General features: G+C 32.4%; 1 long non-coding RNA gene across 1 annotated transcript in view; it reads right to left on the bottom strand.

The window, feature by feature from the left end:
• Nucleotides 1-6,437: 6,437 nt before the first annotated feature.
• Nucleotides 6,438-10,000, bottom strand: part of LOC119595314 — an 11,213-nt gene continuing 7,650 nt past the window's right edge. Inside the window, exon 3 of the long non-coding RNA XR_005230691.1 lies at nt 6,438-6,547. This is a non-coding gene — a long non-coding RNA (uncharacterized LOC119595314). The remainder of the gene's footprint in view (nt 6,548-10,000) is intronic.

The following is a 10,000-nucleotide window of genomic DNA, read 5'->3' as shown; positions in this document are numbered from 1 at the left end:
GAATACGTTCCAGCATCCGACAACCTCACTTTACCGACCACCAAGCTGCTCGTATAATTCCTGTGATTGACCTGTGAAATAATTAAAAAAAAAATGATTGAAGAGAGAGAACGAGATGAGGGATATGGTTGAATATCTATAAGAGAATTTTTTTTTTTATTATTCCTATGATTGTCCTGTGAAATGATAATAATAAAAAAAAATTGATAGAAGCGAATGAGATGAGGGAAATATTTGAATATCTAAAACATATATTTTTTTATTATTATCAATTTTGTTTATTCATTCTTCATTTGTCTATTTATTTCTTAAATGCATGTATTTACCGTAGCGACCTGAGCTACGATTAAAAACTTTTGAAGAAACGATTGACTTTTGCCACAGTATTTTCCCGCTGTATCGACACCTATGATTGACAAGTATTTCGGCGGGGGATTGCAACCAATTGATTGAGTAAAGCTGTCAAAGTTACTCGGTGGAAATCTCTACTTGTGGTTGACTTGTTGGTGGAACAGAATTGCCGAAAGAAAATTATAGATACATGTTTTTCTAACATATTATTTTGCTTTTATTTTCGTCATTGATACCATCATCATCATCATCAATTTCATTATTAATATTATTGCAATTATTGTTATTATTATTATTATTATTATTATTATTATTATTATTATTATTAAGGCCGCGGTGGCCGAATGGTTAGAGCATCGGACTCAAGACTGTCACGACGGCAATCTGAGTTCGAGGGTTCGAGTCACCGGCCGGCGCGTTGTTCCCTTGGGCAAGGAACTTCACCTCGATTGCCTGCCTAGCCACTGGGTGGCCAAGCCAGCCCAAGTCAGTGCTGGTCCCAAGCCCGGATAAAATAAGAGAGAATGATTACCTAAAAAAAAAAAAAGGTAACACCGGCACTCTCCGTGGAAAGGAACTGGGGACCCTACCACGTACTCACTCCAAGAGCATCACAACGTGAAAACTGCAATTGAGTATCATGCTGTGACCACGGCGGCTCAGACATGAACCTACCGTTAAATGATGATGATGATTATTATTATTATTATTATTATTATTATTATTATTAGAATTATTATTATTATTATTATTATTATTATTTTCATCATCATCATCATCATCATCATCATCATCATCATCATCATCATCATCATTACTATTATTATCGATCATTATTATCATTATCATTATCATAATCATCACTATAATTTTTATTACCATATCATCATCTTTTTTTTCTTTATCATCACCATCAAAACCACCACCACCATCATCATCATCATCATCATCATCATCATATCATCATCATCATCATCATCATCATCATCACCACCACCACCACCACCATCATCCTCATTATCAATTATTACACCTATACCTGCAAAGTGTGCTGGCGTCCGTAGTTCACCATAGTGGCGTTATGATACCAGAAGATATACACGGGAGGTGACACTGCATTCCGGACATGGCACTCAAGGGCCAGCTTGGACCCTTCCTCGATGTGCACTTCTTTCGGGCCGCTGATGACTGCCTCTGCTTCTGCGGGTAAGCGTGAGGGGGGAGGAGGGAGGGGGGGGGGGTTAGTCGAATGCTTACTGATTAAATAAAAAAAATTGGAATAATTTCTGTTTTTTTATGCGTTTGTCTTTTTTTTTTTCTCTCTCTCTCTCGTTTACTTTGTCTTTTCTTTTTCTTTTCGTTTTCTTTGTTTTCTCACTCACTCTCTCTCTCTCTCTCTCTCTCTTCTCCTCTCCTTTTTTTCTCTCTTTCTCCCTCTTCTTCTCTCTTCTCTCTCTCTCTTCTCTCTCTCTCTCTCTCTCTCTCTCTCTCTCTCTCTCTCTCTCTCTCTCTCTCTCTCTCTCTCTCTCTCTCTCTCTCTCTCTGCATGAGTCTGCGTCCAGGAGAATCTTTATATTACTCTCCAAGGAAATTCATAAGATGGACATATTCAAATACATTCCAAGGCAATAAAAGTTTCCACTAGGTATATTACAAGGCTGGACATTCACACACACACACACACACACACACACACACACACACACACACACACACACACACACATGCACACATATGCACGTAGACACACATAAGTATATAAATAATGTGTGTGCGTGCGTGCGTGCGTGCGTTCGTACCTGCGCGTGTGGTTGTGTGTGTGTGTGTGTGTGTGTGTGTGTGTGTGTCTATGTGTGTGTGTGTGTCTATGTGTGTGTGTGTGTCTATGTGTGTGTGTGTGTGTGTGTGTGTGTTTATATATGTGCGTGTTTCTGTGTGTGTGAGTGTGTGTGCGTTTTTCTGTGTGTGTGTGTGTGTGTGTGTGTGTGTGTGTGTGTGTGTGTCTGTGTGTGTCTATGTGTCTGTGTGTGTGTGTGTGAGTGTGTGTGCACATCCCTTGAAACTTACGTAGGACCTTCAGAGTGAAAAAAGAAGGTGACAGGAGGGTACGTGGTCAACTGGCACTCATACTGCCCAGCGTCCGAAGGGTGGACATCCTTTACCCACAACTCCCAAGCCTGGAAGGGAAGAGCGAATGGGTATGCCTTAGAGTCTGCCTTCCTCTGTCTCCTTATCACGTGTTATCGCTGCAATCATTCCTGTGATGATAATGATCTGCCTGCTCTTGGGTGCGAACGCCATGAGAAATTTTATTTATTCATTATTAGATTATTATTTATTATCATTATTCATATATAAAATTTTTATTGTTATTATTATATTATTATTTTCTATATTACTATTATGTTATTATTATATACATACTATTATTGTTATATTATTATATATATATTATTTTTATTATATATTTATATAATATTATTTTATTATTATCATTTATTATTATATTATTATAGTATTACTTATTTTATATTATTTTTATTATTATTATTATTTTATTATTATTTTTATTATTATTATATTTTTATTATATTTTAAAAAATTTATTAATTATAATCAAATAAAAATCTATTAAGAAATTTTTTGGATTATTTTTCTCTTCTTTTAAGACATAATGCAGAAGATTTTATGATATTGTATATTTCAGGAGAAAAAAAAAACACTGGGTTAATGCAGCGAAACTATGAGGGCCCTGACAGTAATTTCAGGTGAAAAATTATGCCATACTGTAAAAGTTAAATGGAAAATACAAATAATCTAATCACCTTAAAGTAAAAAAGAAAAAGGAGAAAAAAAAATGAAAATGCACACACACACATAATATATATATATATATAATATATATATTAAATATAATAATATATATATATAATAAATATATAAAATATATATGGAATATATATATATGTATATGTATATAATATATTTATATAATATATATATTATATATATATATATATATATAATATATATTAAAATGTTTATATACATACATATATACATACATACACACACACCACACACACACACACACACACACACACACACATAATATATATATATATAAAATATATATATATATATATAATATTATATATATATATATATTATATAATATATACGCATATATAATACTACATACATATATATAATTACATAATACATAATACTACATACATACATAAATACCCACACACACCACACACACACACACAACACACATATATATATTATATATATATATATATATATATATATAAATATAATATAAATATATATATATAGACACACAATATTGTGAAGTACAATCAACAGGTGAAAAAAAATTGGATGTCTCGAAGGGGCGGCCGAGTAACGTGTTTCGGCTGCGTAGACAACTTGCCCCACGGTTAACAGCTGATCGTCATCTCGTTTCAGCCACGTCACCTGGAAAGAGACAGACAGGTAGATAGACAGACGAATAGAGAAATACTGATAGATAAACAGATAAATATATAGAAATATTGAGAGAGAGAGAGAGAGAGGGAGAGAGAGAGAGAGAGAGAGAGAGAGAGAGAGAGAGAGAGAGAGAGAGGTAGAGAGAGAGGGGAGAGAGGAAGAGAGGGGAGGAGAGAGAGAGAGAGAGAGAGAGAGAGACCGAGAAACAGACAGAGAAGAGAGGAGGGGAAGAGAGAGAGAGAGAAGGAGGAGAGAGAGAGAGAAGAGAGAGAAAAGGGGAAAGGGGAGAGGGAGAAAAGGAGAGAGAGAGAAGGAGAGGGGAAGAAAGAGAGAGAGAAAGGGGGAAGAGAGAGAAGGAGAGGGGAAGAGCCCGAGAGAGAGACAGCGAAAAGAGCGAGAGAAAAGATAGAGTGTTAAATAGATAGATAGAGAGATAGAGTAGAGAGAGAGAGAGAGAAGGGAGAGAGAGAGAGAGAGACAGACAGCCCGACGAGAAGGAGGAGGAGAGAAGAGGAGGGGGGAGAAGGAGAGAGAGAGAAAACAGAGAGGAGACAGCGATAGAGGAGAGAGAGGGGAATAGATAGATATATAGAATAGAGAGAGAGAGAGAGAGAGTACCCAATATAATCACATATGTTAAATTTGGAAAGACTTTATTACTGGAACTTTAATGTGTTTTTTTTAAACTGCTTATTAATATATAATAAATTTTATTATTATATATATAATATTATATATATAATCAAATATAAAATATATATATATATTTTTATATATATGGGTATATATTTTTATAATATAAAATTATCATAAAATTACTTTTTTACGGTGGGTTTTCTGTCGGGAAACCGTGGCCCACAGCATGAAAATTATTGAAATTTTTTCATTTTGGGTGACCCTTTTTGGGATGGGGTACGTGGTGGGGGTTCCCCAGTTTCCCCAAGGAAGTCCCGGGTTTGCAAACCAGTGCTGGGTGGGCAATCGAGGGAATTTTCCTTCCCCGGGGGGAACAACGCGCCCCCGGGTTGACTCAAACCCCTCGAACTCAGTTTCCGTCGTGACAGTCTTGAGTCCGTTTGCTCAACCCAACCCGGCCACCCCCCCCCTACATTTTATAATTATATATATATTTATATATATATATAAATAATATAATATATGTATATATATAAGTATATTTTCTAAAAAATACTATAAGTATATATATCATTTTAAATAAGATATATATATAAAATATATATATATATATATATATATTTTATAATCCATATATTATATATATTATATATATATTAAAATAAAATATTATATTATTTTTTATAATATATTTTTTTTCCCCCTTTTTTCCTTCTTTATTTTTTTCCTCCTTTTTCCCCTTTTTCGTTTCCTTCTTCTTTCTTCTTCTTTTTCTTTTTTTTTTTCTTTATCTTCCTTTTCTTATTGTTTTTCTTTTCCATTTCCTCATATTTACTCTTTTCCTTTTTTCTTCTTCTTCTTTCCTTTCTTCTTTTTTCTTTTTTTCCCATCTTTCTCTTTCCTTTTCTTCTCTTTATTACATATATTTTTTTTTCTTAGAAAAGAGAATAAGTAAATATTGATAGAGTCTTTTAGGATATTATAAAAAAAACACGAAAATATTATATAGATTAATTTTTAAATTAAATTATGAATAATAATTTTTTTAGAAAATTTTATTCCTGCTAAAAGCAAATTTTTAAAAAAAAAAGTTGAAATAAAATCCCAAGTTCGAAAAAAATATATGATTTGAAATTAAATTCCAAGTTCGAATTTGAAAAAAAAAGAAGATTTGAAATGAAATATGTTCGAAATAAAAAAAATTTTATTTGTTTTGAAATCCCAAAATTCAAAATTTTAAAAAAAAAAATTTTTTGGAAAGGGAAAACCCCAAAAGTTCGAAATTGAAAAAAAAGGATTTCAAATGAAATACCAAGTTCGAAGTAAAAAAAAAATATATATATATATATATAAAATTGAAATATAATACCAAGTTTGTCAGCAGAGAAAATCCTCATTATTTTCTGACCCCTATTTCCACCCCTTGAAAAAAAAAACGGGGAAAACTACGCTAAGATAATCTTTTAAAAAGTGGAATGTTAAAAGGAAGTTCCTTGTTCGAAGATTTTTTTTTATGAAGATAATGATGGCCCCTGTTTTTTTGTTTTGGGGTTTTTTAAAAAAAAAATTTTTAAATAAAAAATTAAAGGATGATTATAGCATCAGCGAAAAAAGAAAAGAAAAGAAAATGTATATATATATATTGACAAATAATGACGAGGATAACAAAATAAACAGTTACTTATTTAATTTCAGGAGAGGATAAAATCATCGGTGAAAGGGATGATGATGATAATATTAACCATGTAAATAATAATAATAATAATAATAATTGTACTGAATCAAACAAAAACCAAACAAACAAACAAACAAAAATACATACCATCTCGTTAGAAATATGATTCGTATAACAACTAAAAGTCGCTTGGCCTCCGACTTGAGCGACAACGAGCGTATTATTATTTTCGGGAAAAAAATGGGTCCGCCCCCCACGGGTTTGGGAAAAACGCCGTGAAGTCCCGGGCAGCTGGGCGGCCCCTGGATGGAATTAACAGCTCCTCTTGGGCCGAGAAAGTTTTCGATGTAAATCCTCCAACATAATCTGCTGCTCCACCACGCGATCCTGGAAAAAAAAGGGTTGGGGTTAATACGGGTGATGAGATTCAGGGAGCAAACAAGAGAGGGGGAGAGGGTGAGAGAGAGGAAGAGAGAGAGAGAGGAGAAGAGAAAGAGAGAGAGAGAGAGAGAGAGAGAGAGAGAGAGAGAGAGAGTGAAGAGAGAAAGAGAGAGAGTGAGTGAGAGAGAAGAGAGAGAGAGAGAGAGAGAGAGAGGAGAGAGAGAGAAATGGTGAGAGAGAGAGTGAGTGAGAGAGAGAGGGAGAGAGGAGAGGAGAGAGAGAGAGAGAGTGAGTGGAGAGGAGAGAGAGGAGAGAGAGAGAGAGAGAGAGAGGAGAGGAGAGAGAGAGAGGGTGGAAGAGAGATGAGGGAGAGAGAGAGAGAAGGAGAGAGAGGAGAGAGAGAAGAGAGAGAGAGAGAGATAGAGAGAGAAAAGAAGAAAATATATAATATATATATAATATATAATATAATATATAGATATAGATATATAATATATATATATAATGATAGGGATATAATATAAAAAAAAAAATCGTATAATAATATATATATAATATATAAATAGAGAATATAGATAATATATATATATATAAATATATATAAGAGATATATATATATATATTGGTGTGTGTAGAGAGGTGTGAGTATATAAAATATATAAGATATATATATATATATATAATATATATATATATATTATATAATATATATGAATATATGTTAATGCTGTGACCACGGCGGCTCAGACATGAAACCGTAAAAAAAAAAAGGTATATAGATAGAATAAGATAATACATATAATAAAATATATAAAAATATAAAGATAATATATATATATATATATAAATATAAAAATGGATGTATGTTTTTTTTGTTTTAAAATTTTTTAAAATATTTTAATAAAAAATATATATATTTTAAAAATATATATATATTTTATATATAGATTTTTAGTTTTTAGGATATTATAGAATATATATAAAAAAATTTTTTTTTTTAAAAAATATGATAAATATTATTATATTATAAATGGGGTGGGTTGTTTGGGGTGGATATAAAAAATATATATAAATTTAAAAAATATATATATAATATAATAAAAAAAAAAACAAAAAAAAAAAAAAAAAAAAAAATAAAAAAAAAAAAAAAAATAATATTTAATTTACAACACACACACCCCCCAAACACACAACACAAACACACAAAACCCACACACACACACACACCCCCCAACACAAACACAACACACACACACACCACACACACACAAAAACATTATATATATATATACATTATTTTAAAATAAGAGAAATAATAATAATATAATAATAATAATAATATAATAATAATAAAAATAATAATAAAAAAATAATTATCAATTTTTTACTTATTCATTTTTTTACAAGGTATTTTTAGTTGTTTTAAATTACCCCCGGATGAAGGAATGGCCGGGGTTCCCCCCCCCAGAAAAAAGGGGGGGGGAAAATTGAGAAGGTCCCCTCCCCACCAAAAAAAAGAGAGAGAGGGAGAGAGAAGAGGGGGAGAAGAGAAAAGGGGGGAGGGAAAAAAAAAAGGGGGAAAAAGGGGCAAAAAGGGGAAGGGAAAAAGGGAGAAAATTTTTGGGGGGGGGAGGGGAAGGAAAGGGGGGGAAAGGGGAAAAAAAAAGGGGGGGGAAAAGCCGAGGAAAAAGGGAAAAAGGGGAAGAAAAAAGGGGGGGGAAAAAAAAAAAAACCCCCCCAAAACCCCCAAAAAAACACCCACCAAACCCAAAAAAAAATCTTTTATTTTAAAATTTTTAAAAATTTTTAAATTTTAAATTTTTTTTTGGTTGGTTTTGTGGTTTGTGGTGTGTTTGGGTTTTGGGGGTTTGGTTTGGGTTTTTTTTTTCACCCCCCCCCCCCCCACCTTAAAAACAAAAAAAAAAAAAAAAAAAAAAAAAAAAAAAAAAAAAAAAAAAAAAAAAAAAAAAAAAAAAAAAAAAAAAAAAAAAAAAAAAAAAAAAAAAAAAAAAAAAAAAAAAAAAAAAAAAAAAAAAAAAATTTTTTTTTTTTTTTTTTTTTTTTTTTTTTTTTTTTTTTTTTTTTTTTTTTTTTTTTTTTTTTTTTTTTTTTTTTTTTTTTTTTTTTTTTTTTTTTAAAATTTTTACAATGGTTATTCTTATGTTTTTTTTTTAAAAAATTTCCCCTTGGGAGCAAGGAATGGCCGGGGTTACCATCCCCTTGGCCCGAGGGGTTTGAAAGCAGGTCGGGAAGAAGCAGACGAGTTTGCTACCGCTGCACAAAAAGACACAGAGAGAGGAGAGAGAGAAGAAGAGAGGGAGAGAGAGAGAGAGAAGGGGACGAGAGAGAAGAAAGAGGGGAGAGGAGAGGAGAGAGAGAGAGAGGGGGAGAGGAGAGAGAGAGAGAGAAGGAAAAAGGGAAGAATAGGAGAGAGACGAGAGAAAAAAAAGAGAAGAGAGGGGAAAAGCGAGGAGGGGAGAAAAGAGAGAGAGAGAGAGGAGGAAGGGGGAGAGGGGGTGCACAACACCCCACACCCACACACAACAACACACAAACACACACACACACAACACACGAAACACACACAAACATATATTATATATATATAATATATATATATATATATAATATATATATATATATATGGTGTGTGTGTGTGGTGTGTGTGTGGGTGTGTGTAGTGTGGTGTGGTGTGTGGTGATGTGTGTGTGTGTGTGAGTGTGTGTGTGTGTGTGATCCCCTCTCTCCTTCTCTCTGATTCCTAAAACATGTATATAGGTGAGTGTGTATATGTAGTATGTATATATATATAATAAGAGAGTATGATAAAGATAATATATAGATATATATATATATACATATATAATATATATATAATATGTTATATATATATATATATATATATATATATATATATATATATATATATATATATATATAATATATATATAGATATATATATATATATATATATATATATATATATATAGAAACATACATATACACACATACACACATATATACATAGTTTTAAGGAATCTAATTTTTATTCGCTTTGAGAGATTGCGGTCTGTCAGGATGTTCCGTTGTTTGAAGAATGCATCTTTTGCTCGTCCGATTCTGCTTCTCATCTTCAGTTGACAAGAGCCCCTATATGACTGAAGGAGCCGACCTATTGGGTTTCTATTTCTCCTTGTTTCAGTGGACACATTGGTGGCACCTCCGACTCTGAAACCACTATGCATTTTGTTTTCTTGATGTTGACATGGAGGCCAAGATGTTCACTGGCTTCCTCAACAGCGTCAAATCGTTTTTGGAGGTCATTTGAAGATGTGGCCATGAGAACTGTATCATCTGCATAACGAAGATTGTTGATCTTGCAACCACTGATAAGGATTCCATCCTGAGGATGGATTCAGATTATATATTGAAGTCAGGTGACATCACACAACCATGTCG

This window comes from Penaeus monodon, chromosome 35 (assembly GCF_015228065.2).
Source record: "Penaeus monodon isolate SGIC_2016 chromosome 35, NSTDA_Pmon_1, whole genome shotgun sequence".
Classification (NCBI taxonomy): Eukaryota; Metazoa; Arthropoda; class Malacostraca; order Decapoda; family Penaeidae; genus Penaeus; species Penaeus monodon.
Note: the sequence above shows the minus strand (reverse complement) of the source record. Positions and strands in the feature narration are given on the sequence as shown.